Source organism: Anser brachyrhynchus (assembly GCF_964034855.1).
Source record: "Anser brachyrhynchus genome assembly, chromosome: Z".
Taxonomy (NCBI): domain Eukaryota; kingdom Metazoa; phylum Chordata; class Aves; order Anseriformes; family Anatidae; genus Anser; species Anser brachyrhynchus.
In genome coordinates this window covers 70,292,936-70,313,194 of record NC_137697.1, presented here as the reverse complement: position 1 = coordinate 70,313,194, position 20,259 = coordinate 70,292,936, and the positions used below count along the sequence as shown (strand labels likewise).

Sequence of the window (20,259 nt, the reverse complement as noted above, 5' to 3'; positions counted from 1 at the left end):
GTTCTGAAGTTTAGCAATGTAAACGTTTCTGAAAATTAAGTAGCCAGCTTGGACAAAATGAGTGTTTCTTTCCTGACAACACATAGACACATGCAGAGCAGCTAAAAACTGCTCATTCATATTACAGGAACTGCATACTGAGAAAACACAAAGACCGAATAGTCAGTCAAGGATCTCACTCTTTCTTGCCTCATCTAGGTACTTGACTGGAAAAATATTTAAACTCCAAGTGCAACCCTATGCCAGTTGCACTGCATCTCTTCCATGATACAGAATAAGAAGGCTTTGGTTTTATGTAAGAGGAAAAGACTCATCAAAGACATGGCACTCTGAAGAACTAGAAGGCATAGCTTCATTATTTCATAGATCCATTCTTTTATAAGAGAGATTTTTAAGTTCAAAAGCTTGTCCCCATTACTAATTCTTTATGTGACAGGCCTGAACAAGAAGAAAACGTTCCGCCTATTTAAGGCAAAGTGAAGAAAAAGGCAAATGTCTCTTGTCCAAAGCACAGGAACTAAGTGGTTATTTACATTACTTTGGTTTACTTTGATGGGACAGTAACTTGAACTAATCATAGTCAGTTACTGTTCTGACATAGGACAAGATTAACAGGACTGGTACTGTTTTTTTTGCAGGCAGCCATCTACACCTCCACATAGCAAGACTATAAACTCACTCTTCCCAGGTCACATACCTATCAGTTACTGTGTAAAACACCCACTAAAATCAGTGACAGCTTCACAAAAATAACCAGGGTTATACCTGGATCTCTTAGCGCATATAGTAAAGGTTGAAGCTCAGTCCAGTTCAGTTCAGCACATATCCAATACCTACCGCTGTTCACTGAAAGGAAAAGAAAATGTTAAAGATAACACAGAATTTTTAAAAAGCTTTTGGCAAGGGCAGACTGATCTTAAAACTGTTTTTATATTAATGCTGTAATGGAGGATTTGAAAGTGTGCTGTGCTTTCTTTTTTTCTTTTTTTTCTTTTTTTTTTCCTTGTCAAAGTCTGAACAAAAGCAATGCAACAGTACTATCGTGTGGACACTGTGTATGGACTCACAAATTCCTCTAAACTTGAAATGTCTCTTTTGAATGCAAACAAAACTAGAAAGTAGAAAGGCTAATACTCTAGTTACGAACATGCTGAAGTATTGTTAATGATCAGAATAAAAATATTCAGTTCTCTAGCCCTTTGAAAACATAATAATGCTTTGTTCCTAACCTGGCATTATGCATTACTCCTTCCCAATAGAAACAAACAAACAAAGCAAACAATCAAACAAAAAATACTAGAAAATTGTGTATCTTAATATGTCAGTTGACTATAACTATTTCCTGTTGCCATTTAGAAATCATGGCAATTTAAAAAGACATCATACTTTCATAGAAATTCTGAACTTTGACGCAGCATTGTTGAAAAAAATGGAATATGAACACAAAGAGACCTTTTAAGGTGCTCTGCTGGTCTCCCAAATATAAAACTAAAAAAAAATACAAAATTTTATATCCCTGTCTGATTCTACCTTCTCAAACAGGCAAAAGGATCTCCACATGCAGCCAAACTTTCCTTTAAGGACAGAAGGGTAGGGTAGGGACAGGTGCCTTGGCATTTGAAGGCAAGCAAAGTCTGAAGATGAAGAGTTTTCCATTTAAAGCATGTTCCATTTTAGGTCTGAGAAAGCATTACCCCAATCTGACAGCAGGGGATCTGTTTTGAAATTTGAAATGGCTTCATCTTTTGCTCAGCAAGGGCAATGAGATGAAAGGGATTAGAAACCTGAACTGCAACTGAGACTAGAATCAGTTTCTATTTTCTAGCAGCTTAAGAAGACAGCATTGTCCTATTGCTATTCCTTTACAACATCTGCAATTTACAGCAGTGCTGCTCTTCTTTTTGTCTCTCAGTGACAACACTTCTATCATTATTGTGTTTAAAGAGCATTTGCTGAGAGATGTTTAACAGTCACATTTGAACTCTCTGGATTGAAACACTCTATTATTTTCATCAGCTATCAAGAAACTTTGTACCTCTTCTGGAAATTCACACTTTGATAGAGGCTGTCAGCAGATTTGTGTGTATATGTGCAATGTGAGGAATGAGATATTTCATAGCGTTACACAACAGCAGTGCAGAGTATGACAGCAGCTTGTAGCTGACTATACAGGCAGGCAGGCTGGCAGAGAACCCGCACGTCTCACTAGGATTATGTACTGCATCTACTTCCACCTGCAAGCTCTGAGACTGCCTGTAATTGACATTGCAAAAGGACACTCCATACAGCCAAAGGGTAAATGGGAGAGACCGCAAAGCCTGCATTTAGACATGCATCACTGCCTAAATCAAGATCTATTTACAGGCCTCCTATGGGTGCAGAGTAACACTATCATTAGTGCCTGTCTGTTGTTCTCTAGCACAGATAAGAGGTTGACCTCTAACCAGGACATAGCCCCAATGACAGATCCAGGTAGGCAAGAATTAATTGCTCTGAGCAAGTATATCTTTAAAAAGTCACTGCTCACTTTGTGTCTAACCATGTATTGTAAAAAGGCAAAATCCACATTTAAAAGTCTCTTCTGATTTCAGTGTGTTTTTCTTGTTAGTTGGGATATTAAATAAACACATAGAAAAGTGTTCTTTTTCTAAAAAAAGAAAATCGGTAGCAACTATACTATGAATCAGTCACACAAGTGTTACTCCCCAGGTGTTAGCAGAGTGCAGAAAGAGATCGTATGGGGTTGCATGGGGCCATGGCCAACCTGGTCTAGTGGGTGGCATACCTGCCCATGGCAGGGGGGTTGGAACTGGGTGATGTTTAAGGTCCCTTCCAACCCAAACCATTCTGTGATTCTATAATTGGGATGCACCTGGTCAGCAAGTCTAGCCTGTTCCTGAAAGTGACCTTATGACCAGAAGAATTTGGGAATTGCTGTGATCATGAACTGTTTCAGAAAAGAAAACATATCTGTCTCTCTAACCCCAAAACTTGTAGTATCCTTAAGCACTTTTGAAATACAGTTTCACGTAAATCCATAAAAACAAGTCTTTTATGCCTAGAGACATGGTCAGCCTCTAGTCACATGCATTTTTCACAGCAGTTTCTTGTTTTATAGCTTTGTTTTCAAAGGCCAGGCTAGATTACTGAGATCAGCTACTCTGACTTTCCTCATTCAGCTGATGAGAAAACTATATTCTCTGGGTCTTGACTAATGACTGAGCAGTGTTATGCTTTGTTAAATTAGTATGTGTTTTTCCTGTTAAAGAGCATTAGAAATCATATTTTTGTAGTACCCTAACAGAGTCCAGATGAATGGAAGAGTTTTTTTTTTTTTTAAGAGAATAAGCTGCTTCCTTTGTAGAATATGGTGGAGAGTTAACCTTGCCTCAGGGGCAGACTCCTGCCCAGCTCCTCAATCACTCCTGGTGAGCGGGAAAAAATCAGACAAGAAAGAGTTGCGACAAAGGGAGATTGCTTAGCAATTACTATCACAGGCAAAATGGCCTCAACTTGGGGAAAATTAATTTCACTGACAGGTAAAAGAAACCTAGACAGTAAGAAAAAAAAACAACCACCACCTGCCCTCCTCTGCCCAGGCCCAGCTCCATGTCTTCACTCCACAGCCTCCTGTGCCTGGGTCGGTGAGAAGTCGGTCAGGTCCATGGCGGTTCCTCTCTGCACTCCTTCCCTCTCTAACCATTCTCCTCTGGTTCTCCACACCGCAGCTCCTGTCAGGAAGGCTCTGAGCCCACCTGGGCTCTCCACAGAGACCACACCAGGTGCCTACTCCAGGGCCACGCAGCTACTCCTACTCCTCCGTCTCCCTCCATGCTCTTCCCTCTGCTGTGTCACACACTTTTCTCCTCACTCCTCCACCTGTCCAGCATTTCTGCCATGTCCTCAGAATGCTTTGACAGAGGCACCGCAGCTGTGGCTGACCAGCCTGCACCATCTGGAATCGGCCACGACTAGCACAGGGCAGCCCCCGGCTGCTGCTATGGAGCCCTGCGGCCCCCAGGCAGGGCACGGACATTTTGTGTTGGTCCCAGTTCAGGCCTCACATACAGCTGACACAGACAAGCCACACTGAAACCTGTAATTTGTTTAGGATGTGATGTGTATGGAGAAAAAAATAAATCAAGCTGACTGTTGCAAGACTTGTTTCAAAGGGATTTAAACGATTTTTTTTTTTTTCCCAGCTACAACACACAACGCTTTGTGCTTAGGTCAGGTCCCAACAGGAACAGAGGAGGCAACAGTCTTCTATGTATTTATTCTAGCCTTACATTTCAAGGGCAGCAGAGTGAATTGACTCATTTTGACTTTCCCATCCAGGCAACGGAAGGACAGACAGAAACCTGAGCCGCAGAGCTGGCCTAGCCCAGCTACCGCCACCTTTGCCAGTGGGCAAGGACCTCTAGAAACATATATATATATATATATATATATATAAAATTATTATTATTATTTATTTGTTTATTATTTTCAAAAAGGAAACTGCGGTAAAACATGTCATTCGTACTGTTTCACGGTGAATTCCCTTCCCCTGTTTCCCCCATCAGCTGTGCTCAGGTGATCCCTGGAAATCTTCCCCAAAACTGAAGGTTTTACAGTTTGACAGCCTTGCTCTTCTGGAGCTCAGCAAAGTGAGAGAAATAGCACTACCCTTCCATAAGCTTTGGAGAACCAGGTGAGTTGTCTGGAAAGCACAAAGATAGCAATAATTATCTTTCTGTTTACACTGAAGGTGCAACACATTAAATTTAATCTACGTTTGACAAGAAAACAAAAACAAAAACAAAGAACTGAAAAGTTATGTCTCTGTTAGTTAGAGACATTTCCTCAGATCATTGCACTGCTGTTGGATTTGACAAAGTGATGCCAGCATGAGTGGGCTAGTAACCAAAAGCTACAGATTCATAAAAGAAGGTAGAAATGGCCAAAATAAGGGCTGCAGCCATGAGGCAGCTGCTATATCTGACTCCTACAATGCCTGTGCTACCCCAGTGAGCACTGCAAAGGTGCCTGGAAGTTTTGCCCTTGATTTCATTCAGTGACATCAAGGGAATCAGGGTCTCCTATTCAGGATTCACACTGCAGCAGGCAGCCTTCTTCACCTTCTGACAAGCACTTACTTTAAAAGCCAAGGAATAGATTAACACTGTGGCATTATTCACAACAGACTCTTGTGCAGTATTAAAGACAAAGGTGATTTATAATATAATTGCATGGAGCACCTGGACTGATCCCAATAGCAAGACTAACACTACTCTAGTGAGTGGGGGTTGACCTGAAGAACTCTTCATTCAAACCACATCCAATTTTCAGCCACAGCTAGGGAAGATTAACATAAATAAAGTATCTCAATGTTACTCTCATAAACAAAAGGCATTTAAAATTAACAGAACATGATACCACTGTCCTGGGGTTTTCCTAACTCTCCATTAACAAATTGGGATTTGTTATTCAAGAAACTAACATTCTTTTGTTCCACTTACTTAAATTCATTCCTTTGTTATACTTTCTTAAGTTCTGTGACCCTATCACAAAGCTTAAAGTTAAGATGTGTTAAAGTAGTTTGTTAAAATTCATATACCATTTGCATCTCAATATGCTGTACTCCAAACACCATAATATTTTATGCTATTACTTGACAGTGAATAGCTTTTGCTGAAGGTCTTTCTTCTGACAATACTGTGTTGCTGTTGCATTTACCATGCAGGGATTTCAGAACTCTCTCTCTCCACTCATTATTGTGATGTCTGAGTGCATGGTTCAGTCTCCCTTTACAAATGGTAAAGAATAAGACGGTCTAATATGACAGTGACAACGCTCCACTACTGTGACAATACTTCTCTATATAGGATTTTCTGCAGCACTCAGCTTATACTCAGACCCTTCATTCACTGTCATCCATACAGTTTTACCATCGGTTTCTATGGGAGGAAGGTTAGGCCAAGGCTGAATGCTTCAGAAAACCTTGCCCACAAACCACCAGCCCATGTTCAAGTGACTTCGTTGTAAGTAGCAGCACATACTCCAAAGCATTTTTTTGCTACTGTACAGTCAAGGTGAAATACTGCTTCTAATGCTATAGGCCAGCTTCTGCATTCTCATGTGGCTGTTCATCTGCAATAAACAGCGCTTCTAAATAGATTTTGGTTCTTATCATTTACCTGAAAAGACTGGCTTTATACACACATGGCTTACAAAGTCTTTCAGACATACTGGTGTTTGAATAAAGGACAAAAAACCGTTTTTTGTCACCCCATTACTACTGCAAACACAAACCAGAAGCTGTTTAGACATAAAAACAGAATAAATTGTGCTCTATTCTGGGATTTTGGTCTTGGGCTATAAATCAGGCTGGCGCCAAATCATTTGGGGTTTGTTTCTGAGACTATCACATTAGAGGTGTTTACATACTCCTGGCTTACAATGACAGGCATCTTGTGATCTGGAGAGCAAGGTGAGTATAGCAATTAGATCTACATTGAACTTAAGCTCCAGGTGTAAGCACACAAAGCCCCTGGAGTGCACCCTCAGTACGTTTGCAGATGACACCAAGTTAGGTGCGTGTGTCGATCTGCTCGAGGGTAGGAAGGCTCTGCAGGAGGATCTCGATAGGCTGAACCGATGGGCTGAGGCCAACTGTATGAAGTTCAACAAGGCCAAGTGCTGGGTCCTGCACCTGGGGCACAACAACCCCAAGCAGCGCTACAGGCTGGGAGATGAGTGGTTGGAAAGCTGCCTGGCAGAGAAGGACCTGGGAGTATTGGTTGATAGGCAGCTGAATATGAGCCAGCAGTGTGCTCAGGTGGCCAAGAAGGCCAACAGCATCCTGGCTTGCATAAGAACCAGTGTGGCCAGCAGGTCTAGGGAAGTGATTGTCCCCCTGTACTCGGCTCTGGTGAGGCCGCACCTCGAGTACTTTGTTCAGTTTTGGGCCCCTTGCTACAAGAAGGACGTCGAGGTGCTCGAGAGAGTCCAGAGAAGGGTGACAAAGCTGGTGAGGGGTCTGGAGAACAAGTCTTATGAGGAGCGGCTGAGGGAGCTGGGGTTGTTTAGTCTGGAGAAGAGGAGGCTCAGGGGCGACCTTATCGCACTCTATAGATACCTTAAAGGAGGCGGTAGCGAGGTGGGGGTTGGTCTATTCTCCCACATGCCTGGTGACAGGACGAGGGAGAATGGGCTAAAGTTGCACCAGGGGAGGTTTAGGTTGGATATTAGGAAGAACTTATTTACCAAAAGGGTTGTTAGGCATTGGAATGGACTGCCCAAAGAAGTGGTTGAGTCACCATCCCTGGAGGTCTTTAAAAGACGTTTAGATGTTGAGCTTAGTGATATGGTTTAGTGTAGGACTTGTTAGTGTTAGGTCAGAGGTTGGACTAGATGATCTTGTAGGTCTCTTCCAACCTACATGATTCTGTGATTCTGTGAAAACAAAACCACCCTCATACATGCAATTGTATTTCCACAGAGCATTATGGATCACCACACCTAAGGAACAATTCACCCAGACAAGCATCCACATAAACCCATAATGGATATTTTGGTCTCCGTGTGCTTCCTTCCTGGACAGTGCTGTCCTCCTCCACATCTGGTATCCCAAAGGGGTAAGCAACATGCCCTGTGACACGAGGCAATTACTCTTGGTCTTGCTGTGCTACCATACAGCCGCCACATGAAGCCACAGCTCTAATTGTTGGATTTTCATACAGGGCTTCTCTTCTTTAACCTAGTTTCTAGCTAAGAGCGCGGTCAGGTCCTTTGGCCACATGTTGGGACATTTGCAACATGTCTGCCTCTTCTGCCACTGGAAATGTTAGCTGCTGCTGATCTCATGCTTAACAGCAATGGAATATAAATATCTCGTGAGCTGGAGATGCTTTCCTTCTCTCCAGGGTTAAAACCCTCTGCTGACAGCCTTCCTTTCCCAGCTGCAGCAAGCATACCCTTTGAAGAGAGAGAAAACATTAAGTCCACTTCCTCATTAGTATTTCTTAACACAGAGCAAAAGGTTTCCCACAGAACCTTTTAGTTGTGATTTATGCTGTGAAGACACTGGTAGGCAAAGCCTGGCCAGACAAAAAAGCACAGATCATTTTTCACGGATGTCACCTCCAATTCTAAGATATATTTGCTTCAGCTATCTCCCTGTCTCTCCCTGCTCATATGGCTCTCTCTCTAGTGAATTTAAGCCTAGTAAAAATATTCTTGCTTTTTTCCTCTGAGCTAAGTACACAAAAATTGCATTCAACTTGGGAAGTCTATGGACTGAAATGGTTGGAGGTGAAAGATTATTATAAAGAAGTACTGTATATGTGCCATTCCAAGGCAGTGTGGTACCCCTTCTTGGATGCCTGACTGGATTACATGAATGTGGTCTGACTAAAAACCCAGACCACCAAAGAAAATAAACGCAGCTCCAGATGGAAATAATTTTTCAGATGGTCAGTCTTTAAACAATAGAATGCTTTTGAAAGAAAGCAAAAAAAAAAATTTTTTTTCCTAAAAGCCATTAAACAAAAAATATTTGTGTATCAAAAAGACCTACTTTGTACTTTTGAACAATCCTAGAATATTCATCAGTGTTCATCGAAAAAACAACAACAAACAAAACCCCCAAGCCCCAAACAAACAAACAAACAAAACCAAATCAAAACAAAACAAAGCTTGCATATAGCATTCTCACATTCTCACAACAGCAGAGTGTGTGAGTTTTGTATATGTGCTTGCCTGAAGACAGAAACAGAGGGAAGAAGGCAAAATAATACAGTGCAGAATCATCAACAGAAACAATCCTTGGGAGATGAGCCAGCAGAAGGAATTAGAAAGCTCTTATTTGAATCTTGTGCATCTGTTTGCTAGGATAGAAGAAAATGATCAACCAGGAGAAAATCCAACGTCCAACACGTGCCTTCTAGTCTGTGCAAGTGTCCATCAGTGTTACTTGGGCTGATTAGACTTCTAACCTCCCTTTCTGCCACTACTGTTGCAATTACCTTACAGTTTCACATGCTCTACCCTACTTAACAACCTAGTTTCTTTTTAAAGCCACAAATGTTGGACTCATATTAGGACGATCAAATTAAGTAAGGTTTTTAACTCACAGTTACAGGGAAAATGCTCAGTAACAGGAACCTTGGAGAATTTGAAACAGAAAGCCAAAGAAAAGACAGCCTAGAAGAACAGATCTGCTTTCTAACTCTTTTCCCAGTGCAGTATCAAGTAGATATGAGAGACAGCTAACAAGTGTACCCAGATAAAGTGAATAACCTCATCTTCCTTGTTGTCCATTGAGTGTGATGACTTTCTTCAGTTTGTCCTCATAATTCCTTGCAAGGGAACAGTATCAACTCTTTTTTTTTCACAGACCAAAATGTATGAAGATAGTTCTCAACTAGCATTGAAGGACTAGGACACCAATGACTTACAAGGTCAGAGGCATAGTTAGGAGCTGAGCATGTACTTCTGATGTTCTAGGGCAATATTTTGATCCCCACACCTATCCTTCCTTCCCTGCAGACAGATACACAGTACCATTCACTGAGATCTCCTTTCTGTTCAATGAAGCCATGAGTGGGTCAAGTATGGATGAGAGAATGAAAGGGCACTAGAAGGAGCAGCTTTCTGCTTTACTGAACTGTTTAACTGGCCTCCCTGCTGTTTCGAAGGTCTACCTGCACACAACTGGAAGAGGAAGGACAGCTTATGCTCTCTCGATGCTACACAAATCAGCAAAGCTTTTTGCTTTCTCTTTTTACACATCTCAATTTCTTCACAACTAAGAATACAGTCTTAAGAGTTAAATGAAATAACAACAGGGAAAAAGCCCCCCACAGTTTATATATATATATTTATGTTTTGTTTTGATAAATCCATGCAGTCAGGAGTCACAGCATGCGCGTGGAAGCCTATGGGAGTTCACCTGTGAGAGGCATCAACAGATTAACATGGCATGTTACAGACTTAAAAATTTTATATACTTCATCACAGGCATAATGCAGAATACATAATTTAGATGAAATTCAGCCCAGCTGGAAACAAGATGCAGCCCAAATCCAGCCAATATAAAACAAATTTCAGCAGCACAGATCTGGAATGAAGACTATAAAATAGCTGGACCAGAGAACACGACAGTTCAGTGGATCTAATGAGTCTGGTGGATAGCTGGAAGAATAAAGAGGACAACAGGACAGGCAGCAAGATACTGAAGCTCAGAAATGGAACTTCTATTAAACCATGGAATAGACCAAGTGCATTCACCTGAGTGAAGAAATCAGTGGATGAAATATTAGGTCCCACGTGTCACCCTGTACTCTGGGAGTGAACAGCCTAATCTCAAATCACCTTAGATCTTCATGGATCAAATCCTTGCTTTCCTCTCCATTTGGTTCCCTACTGCATCTTCTTATACACCAGAATGCTTCATATAACATAAATGCTTACACTTAGTATTGAAACAGGAGGTTTTCTTTCACCTCTTGCCAACTGGACCTACAAAACATGGTACTCAGTCAACAACAAACAACAGTTTTGGTTTAAGCCACACCACTCCTTTATCCCATGAGCTATAGGAAATGGCTGAATATGGGGCAGCAGCTTGCAGAAGGTCACTGCAAATTTCTGACAAGCACAGTGTTAAGTGACATTCAAAGGCAATATTCAGATAAAAGATTTTATTCTCTATATACAACTTAGCAACATGCTGCATATCTCTGTCTCATGCGAAACTTCCAAAATAATTAGCCAAATGAACAGCCTCTTGCAAGAAATAAAACATTTAAAGAACTGATTAAATCAGTTATCCCTTGGAGACTGCTGAGAAACTGGACAGTAAGTAATTTACCCTATACTATGAGCATTCCCTGAAAACTCCTCCCACCAAACTATTATCCCACCTGCTTTCTTCTTCACAAACTGATTATGGCCAAATACAGCTCCTGGTCACTCAGGGCTTTGCTCTCCGCTGATTGAAATAGCAGAACTTAGCAAAGCCAGGACTTTGTTCCTGACTGAGATTTGGGTGCTTATCAATTAAAAATAAATTTTTGAGTCCACCGCAAGGCAAAAAGTAGCTACATTTCCTTTAGCAGCAAACTACCTGCTTTCCTATTTGCTAGCTTGCAAAACAATGCTAGTCATGAAGCTTGCCAAAAAGGAGGAAACATTTCTTTTAAAGTTAAAGAAGCATAATTAGGCTTCAAGGCCCTACCATAGTCCAAGGTGAGCTCTGTAGTGGTCTCTGACACCCAGTGGTGCCAGCAAACAAGGAAGTAAGCAAACTTCAGATGAAGAAGTTGGCCAGAAGTGGTATTCAGATGACCTACAAATACTGCTGTACCCTGTTGCTGATTGCTTAAATCATGATAGGGAGTGACAAATTTCAACATCAGGTGACTGCCTTCAGTGCTCACTGTACTTTTAGTCTCTTGCTCCCTCCTTTCGAGTCTCTGGGGTCTAGTTCTTCACTTTGACACTTCAGAAATTCTGCTTAGCTATCACCCTGCCTGGTGGGCTCAGTTTCCTACAAACATCTCCATTTCCCATGTGGATGTGTTTACAGCTGCTGTACGCTTGGGTCTGTTTCAAGCAGAGCCAATTATCTGTTCGCCTGCATGATGAGGGTCATGTTCACAGCACCCCACGGCCGCAAGGGGAGCTGAGGCACTGTTCTGGAGTTGGGTCTGCTCTGCATTTCCACCTCAAATCCCATACTACATGCTGCTTTTGCTGAAGGTGGCCTGCGTTCAAGGCAGCAACAGGCAGGTGAAATTAAACTCAGTGCTTCCACCTTCCAGACAAAGGCTCCCACCACTCTCGTATGTGGGTGTTGAATAGCAGTGATGGAAAAAGGCCACTGGCAGAGGTCAGGCATCAGCGTTGTCATCTGTCCAGGGAAACGTAACTACAGTGGCCTTCTGCTACTACTGTAAGTGGCTGCTTCCACCTGAGCTAGGTGGATGGAAGCTGGGGTGAAGCAGGAGGCTTTGTATCCCCAGAGACTTTGCCTGGACAGTGGTCACGAAGGAGCAGAGCTCAGCAGTATTAAAGAAAAGGAAGAGGAGAGGAGTAAAAGCACCGCCCATATATATTACTCTTTGTGCATGCTGAGCATAACCAAGCACACAGAAATGAAGAGTAACTGGATCTGAGAAACTTGGACTCTGAAAAACTGCATTTCTAAAAAAATAAAAATAAAAAAAATCACTCTGAGCTCCTTGCTGGCTGCAGTACTATTTCCTGTGAAATGTGCTTCACCAAAACAGTCATCACTGGCGCCACTTCCCTTCTTTAGGTCTTAGGTAAGCCATGGGCACCCAGGCTTTTCTTTGTCTGGTTCCTGTAGATCACCCCACTGGGACCCTGGTGAAATACAAATATTTCACAGTTTAAGTGGCTGCTCTGGAGATAAGTTGTAGATGTTAGTTTTGTCATCACTCTTAAAAGAGTACAATGCAAATAAATTTATATGGTGAAGCAAGAACGACAGAAAAGATTTCTTTTTCCTGCATTTTCAGGGGGAGTCAAAGTAAGAGGGTAGCAGGTAAGAGCAGTGAGAGGGTTCAGGATGAGGCTACAACAAAGACAAAACAAATCCCATGGCACAGACAAGTGAAATCCATTAGAGAATGCAAAGGTCTAAGTTCTGCTCTTCTTTACAAGCCTTCAAATAGATTACACAGATGCAAGTGTCAGCAGAGCATAGCCCTGTGCGTCCAGTTGGGCTTGCATGCAGCTATGGTTGCAGAAGGTAGTAAGATTGACAGCAGAAAACAACACTGACAGAGCTAGCCCTCGTGGGGCTGCCAGAGAAAGGTCAAAGAGCAGGCATTCAGACTAAAAGGAAAACACATCCTCACGAGGAACAGCAGTGATGATAAAAAAAAAAAAAAAGTTGAGTGTCAAGATGATCTCCCATATTTTATTCAAAGATCACAGGCCCTCGAAAGGAGAAGCAATTTAACTGCCACTGGTTAATACTTCCACTTGAAGTATTTGTTCATGTGAAGAGCGGTGTGACAATCATGTCCTCTGTTATAACAACCTTATGATAGAAAAGGAAATCTGCTACTTAGGAACACACCCTTGTGTTAGGGAAAAATATATATAAAAAAACTGTAAAATATGGCATATCATCAAATTTCATGTAATGCCAATTATTTCCTAAAATTTCAAAGTCTTATCATTTTTCCTTTACATCAGGCTCAGAAGGGAACTGCATTTCAGTTTAATGTATGCAGTTTAAAAATACATGCATTAAAAGAATATTAGAGTTGGTTTAAAAATACGCACATTTAAAGAATATTAGAATTGGCTTTTTCCCCCCTCATTTTGACCACAGTAATTGTCCTTTCCTCATAACCTATTTTTCAAAACCATTTTAAACAGGAGTATAGTTTCTTTTAAATAAAAAGAGAAAATTATTGACCTTGAAAACATTTTCCTTTTCTACTTTCTTTGAGAAAGAAAACATCTATAATTAGCATATCTCATTAACAAACTCAGCTACGCTATCATAGTAATAAGTGGTTACTGAAGTGAGACTAACATTTTAATTAAGTTCTTTTAATTTCTAGGCTAATTTTCATTGTATTATGTGAACATTTTAGTGTTACAGAAGCCTGTCCGATGCTCAAAGTCATGCTAAAAACACCATTCCTCAACAAAATCTCTTTCAGTTGCATGCCCACTTCTTTTGCTTAGAGCATTTTAACTTTTTACTCCTTTTTTTTTTTTTTTCTCAATCCAGTCTCTCACTTTATATATATATATCTAGTCAAAACAGCTCTCTTTGAGCAACCCATCTCAAGGTCCTGACTTCTTAAAGCTCAGAAAGACTACGTTATTGTTGACCTTCCCAGGTACCCTCTTCAGGATGACGCTTATTAGGCAGGGAGTTATTGGAAATTGTAGTAGCTGATCTGTATTTACTCAGCAGTGGATAAGCTGTGCTTACAACCACAGATACTGGTGCTGGTATGAAGGAATCAGAGCAGTCACATATCATGCTCAACACCCTGCCTGGCAGTGGCAGCCTCCAGGTGTTCAGCGGGTAGTAGCAGACTGCAAGGTAACAAACCTACACACCGCTTCTTCCTAGTCCCTGGACAGACAGATGACCTAAATGCATGACTCGTGACCTAAATGCATCAGGGCATCCATCCCTTCCACCTCTGCCAAGCTATTTTATACCTACTCATTTTCCTTTCTGGCCAAATCACCACGATGTGTAACTTCCTGAAGAAGTATGTCAGTGTTAGGAGTTCTTCGATAGCAGACTAAACATTTGAGCAAGCCCTGGGGTCTTTTTGTTGTCAGAGGGGCTAATTTGATTTGATTGTCTTCCAGCTAGGTTGTGAGACCAATACACAAAGGCAGCAAAACAGAATAGAAGGTGGCAGGAAAAAAAAAAGAAAAAAAAAAAAAAGATGAGCACATGCTGAGGGCTGAGTTTATAGAGCTAAACACGTTTGGCTGGAAAAGAAATACGTTAATAAATTGGTGTTTATTCTACATCAGTGTGTACAGCATAAATGCTTATAAACAAATACAAGAACTATGCTGTCTCTTGGAAAGCATGTGAAATCCAGGTGAGATATCTGATTTATTTATTTATCTTTTTTTTTTTTTTTATGCTAAGCAAGATTTAACTTACGTTCTTTTTCACCAGCAAACACTGAATCAAAACTTGATCCCATTGAATCTGTAAAAGCTGTGCCATTAAATTCAAGACAATCAAAGATTTGTCAAATTCCATCAAAAACACTTCAACAGCAGGGGGAAAGGTGTTATGAGAAATCTCTGGCAGCATAACTTCTCTAGAACATGAAAGAGTTGACATCAAAAAGTCCAGCACATATCTTGAAACATGGTCACCCACAGTTTTCAGTTTGCAATTTATTTTTGGTTGTGTTTCATTTTAGAGCTGTAAGAATGACCAAGATGAGAGCTGAGACTTCGTCAGCAGAATGAAGATGTCTAAAAAATGAAAAACTTTAAATTAATACTGCAATTAGAAGAAGATTGAACACCTGCATTACTTACTACCTAACTTGAGCAAGCTGGAAATGAAAGCAAAACTCAAGGAGTATTCTATTTGACTTGATTTCACCCAATGCTGTATAGTGCATAGGGCTAGGCTGCCTGACCATGGTTGTATTACACTTTCACAAGGCACAGGCCATCTATAAATTTGTATAACTCTGCTGGCTGCAACAGGCTCAGCTATCATCAAAGGATCAATATTGTAAACTTTAACTTCATGTACAGATGGAAAGAAAGGGGAAATGAATGTTTTCTTGGAGGTACTTGCCCAGCTTAGTTACCTTTTCAGAGGATGCACCTAAGACAAACATGCAATAAAGTGATTAAAAGATCAGCAAATGAAACTGAAACTCCCTTCCTATTTGCACAGGGTGTCAAACCACATGCATATTCCAAGGGCAAAAGTAGAGAAGAGGAGAGCTAAGATGGCTGTTGACACACTAATAAGAACAGGAGCTCTGCAGTATAGGACTGGTCTGGAGAAGTGAAGGTTTGTATTAACATATACGTGAGCACAGACCCCTGAACCAGCTGTGGGGACCCCATCTTCTCATCAGCCTGAAAGATATACAGAAAATGGGAATGAAACAGCGACAAAGCCTCATTCCTACAACACTCTTCAACAACTCCTGATGCTCACAGAACCACTACCACTTATACCACTTCATTGCCTTCTTTCTCCACCCTACTTTTATTTATCAGCTGCCTTCTGCCCTTTCTCTCACTGAAAGTCAGTCCAGCTGTATCTACAGTAACTCACATTTGTCATATACGGATGCGTTGTGCACACACATCACGTGAATTTTTGTGTGCGTTGTGCACACACATCACGTGAATTTTTGTGTGACTTTCAAGATAACAGCTACACCCTCCCAGCACCCCAGCATTTCTTTGCAAGCTGTCACTGCTTGACTGTTCAGCTACTGTTTACAGCAAACTGATAAACAGGGCATGAACTCTTTCTGCTACATTAAGGCAGAGGGAGAGAGAAGTTCTGAAAATTAGTTTCTAATTCCCATCTGTCACTCACCTGAACTGAAGTATTTCAATTACCTCCTGCACTCCACAATTCATCAGCAAAACCTTCCAGCAGCAGAATTGTTTGAAGGCTTAAAAGCAAATCATTTTTAAAAGTATCAATCTTGAATCACTGATGATTTGACTGAAACTTGGAGTCTCTCACTAAGGCTGTTCAGATCTGTTCAGACTTAAAACACATGCAGCATTGCAATTATTACCAAGAATGCCTTAACCAATTCTTACATGTAATCCCAGTTTATACTTCTGACATAATGCAGTTACTGAGGAAACATCAGTTTCCTCCTGCTGTCATCATCATATGAAGACCAAATCAAAGCTATAAGACACAAAAATAAATGAGGATTGAGAAGACCAGTAAAGGAAGGAAGGCCAACTGGATGTGCAAGCAAGGTCAGAGAACACCATGTTCCTCTGGAAGCCAAGCTGGGGACCAACCTGAAAAGGACCTGACTCCTGACAGTCAGGCTGTCGAAGGCTTTGCTGTTGAATACACATACATAAACAAAACCCAGAACAGTTGTGTGGCTTGGACAGTCACAGCAAACCAGTCACAGAAAGCAGAAGAAGCTTGCAGGTATGGAATGACACTTTGTAAACAAAGGGTATGTTAAATATTGTTGAGGAAGATGAGGGAGATGAACATCACTGTGTCCTGAGATGGACACACACATCTGGTTTAAGGGCAAGGTCACACACAGAGGAGACAAAGTTTTTTGTTGTTGGTGGTGTTTTTTTTTTTGTTTGTTTGTTTTGTTTTGTTTTGTTTTGTTGGAGGGCAGGGAGGATGGAGGAGCTGGCAAGGCACAAAGCACCAAGTAAAGGAAATGGCCTGGCCTAAGGTCTAGGACGATGCGGGTAACCTGACCTCACATCACCCCTCTTTCTCTCTGACCATGGAGCCAATCAGTGCCAATGAAAACACACTTCAGTGTTGAAAACACCTCCACCAAGGCAGAGTGCAAAATCTCAAAATATGCTTTTCTGTCCTGTGGTTTGATATGAGTTGTACTCTAGACTTGCATTGTGCTCTCTCTGCTCTCATTAGCAAACCATTTACTGCCTGACTCACCTCTCCTTCACAAAACACTGTAGATTTTGTTCCTGTCTGTTTCCCCTGTTGAATGCTTAATGATAAATGCTTTCCCCTCTTCCCTTTTGTTTATTACCTACATCGACTGCTTTCTGCTGAAGATCACACAACTAAATGAAACTGTACAAGCAGAAATACTTAGTATTTTGCTATGGCTACCTATACCTATCTCAAACAACAAGTAAGAGGAATGGGAGTTTTAAGATAGTTGCTCTCGTTTGTATAGTAGGACTTTTAAAAGTCATTCTACCTCACATCATTGCAAGTAGCTAGCATGATTTGCATGCACTCCATGGTAAAATTCAGCAAGAGACCTAGTCCCCTAAACCAGGGCAAACTTCCTGGAATCAGGAACTACTGTGTTCTGAACGAGAATTTCGGAGCCAGACAAGTAAATATCAAAAGAATAACGAAAAGTTGCCTCTACTCAATGAACCGTTTTTTTGTTTTGTTTATTATGATTACAGTTTTCAAAGTCATCTTGTCTTTGGAATTTATGTTGCTCACACTTAAAAGTATATTTTCCTGCCCAGTAAAAGCAATAAAGCAGCCAAACATTAACTTTTTTTGAACTCTATGTGAAGTCATTTCACTCAGTTCAGCTAAGAACTCCATGATTACTTAGGACCAGATTAAATCATCTTTAAGGGCTGTGAGATGCATCCATCCAACCAAGTCACTGACAACAGCAATAGCAGTCACAACTGTATAAATGAAGCAGGGGGAGGAATACCTCTGAAGATAAACGACTTATTATAAAAGGACAGCAACATTGATAATGTAAGAAAGTATTACAAAAATATTTGTTTCCCAGGAAGACATGATCGAGGGAAGACAGAGTTGTATGCTAACCAGCGTAAATTATGGTAATCAAATGAAGGCTTGCAGAAAAAAAAAAAATCCTAAATCATTAGTTAAGTAGCTATGAAAAATTACTTCTGAAAATACTTTAAAAAAAAATGCAAATTTAGTCAAAAATTTCCTTCCTGATAATGCTGAACTGCAGCCCACAGTTGAAAACGTCTGTCACTGAGGGCACTGACATTACAGACAAACATCTTCATAACCTGCCAGGAGTGCAGCAACATACAATTCCCTCACTTGGCACAAGAACTTTCAAGCAGGAATCTCACACAGCACAGCTCAGCAGTTTAAGTTAAACTAACGATAATCTATGCCTTGATGGTGGCACAGATGAGTAATACAAATTTCAAAGTCATGTGTTGAAGGAACAGCATACACCACCTTTTGTCCTGACTCCAGACTACCAGGAAATGTACTAACATCCACCTCTAAGTTAACTTTGTCTAACCTGAGACAGAAAACAGTTTATATCAAATATTAGTTAACACAATTAACGTTAATTACTTTCAAACAACATTCATTGTTTGACAATAATTATGATTTTTCTGAGTGCAGACAGAATACTTATGGGGCTACTGGGCTGAAAGTCACTTCAGGGTGAACTTGTTCTTGAAATGGATTAGTTGATCTGTAAGAGCTTTGTTTTTCCTTTGAGCACCCTTGTGGTGTTGATTCCAAAGACATGAGCATTAGATTGGATAAACGACTGCAGACTAATTGCAGAGCTTTATAGACTGGAAAATACTGACTGTCAGAAGAGGAAGTGCAGATCTATGGGTATTGAAAAAATGTCAGCAAGTTCATTTACTTGACCTATATCTTCATATTTAGTGAACAAAGCCAACAGGAGCAAAGAAAGGTCGATGATATTTACTCATTTTTTGGAGTTCCATGTAGGACCTCTTTCTGCTATTCTTTGTTTATCCCAACGTTAATATTTCTTCACACAAATTGCTTATTGATGACTCATGGTGAAAGGAAACAAGGTCTGATGTTACTCCTAGGCAATAAGACCATTACAGGTTAGGAAAAAAAAAAAAAAAAAAGAGCATCACAAACTTTTAGATGAAGAGCTGTTACACTGTAGCCGGAAAAATCTGTCTTTGGTGTTCCCTTTTCTCTATGGACAACCACAGTCACTTGCAAGGAACAGAAGTAATATTAAATGCAATCAATCGTATTTATACAACTGCTACTCTGTTGAACACCAGCTGCTTGCGCTCATTTCTTTTAAGAGAACTGATAAATCTGAAGAAAAGAACAGGCAAGCTGAAAGTCAGCTCAGTGTTGGGGCTTGAGGACATACTTTTAGTCAATAACTCCACCATTTGGTTTCAAAATTGAAATCACCTTTTTTTTTTTTTTTTAAAGAAACTACATACCATAAAGATATAGCACAAAGAAAACAAAATATTTCATTCTATCTAAAATTACACCACATTTTCTTCACGTTATCAACAAAAAAAAAGAAACAGTTTGTTTTCAGTCACCCCTAAACAATTTCCTCCATGGTTCCCTGCTCCCCTACTTTACTTCTTATGTCCACCATACATCCACAAACCAAAGAAAATCTCTGTAAAAGTCCACTTGATGAAAAAAAATACATACACAAGCAGAATTGTGGAGGAAACAAACAAAGAAATAAAAACACACACAAAAAAACCAAAAATAAACAAAAACCAAACCAACCAATCAACCCAAACCCAACACTATTGCAACTCAAAATGATTGTTCATTTTATGTTTGCAAATTAAAGTAAAAAGAAAACAAAACCTCCAAAAAAGTTAGATTTTTTTTCCTGTGCATTGTATTTCTTCTCACTGTTTTGGGTCAAAACTTTTCAGTTGCGAGTAATTTTTGGCAGAATTCTGTGTTCCAGAATTTTATTTTGCTATGGAAACTGCCTGCATAAGAGAAGGAAAGTCATAAACCTGCCAGTTCTAGTCACAATTTCCTCTACTTTTTTACAAATCATACAAGTGAATGATTGGCACGTAGTCTTTGAACAGCTTCTCTTGGAAGATCTTTTCTTGTAGCAAAGACAGTAGTTTTCCTGCAAACACCTGCGAATTATATTCTGCAACTACCTTGCATAATAAGCTGTTAGCTGATGCAAGCTGCATGCAGTCCAGCTCCAATACTCTCTAGGCGAGCAGAACTTAGTGACAGCCCATGGGTGGTTGGCCAGGTGTTGTTGTGCTTACATGAAC

The 20,259-nt window shown here is 40.5% G+C and overlaps 1 protein-coding gene across 7 annotated transcripts in view; it reads right to left on the bottom strand.

Moving 5' to 3' along the window:
• PLPPR1 (phospholipid phosphatase related 1) overlaps positions 1 to 20,259 on the bottom strand; it is a 132,592-nt gene that overhangs the window by 103,459 nt on the left and 8,874 nt on the right. The window contains exon 2 of one of the 7 annotated variants that reach the window (XM_080573375.1): positions 18,924 to 19,049. The exons of 5 other annotated variants lie outside the window; for them this stretch is intronic. The gene's annotated coding sequence lies outside the window, so the exon portion shown is untranslated. Of the gene's footprint in view, positions 1 to 15,562; positions 15,586 to 18,923; positions 19,050 to 20,259 lie in introns of those variants that run through there. One more of the 7 variants, XM_080573378.1, reaches the window with a different exon arrangement.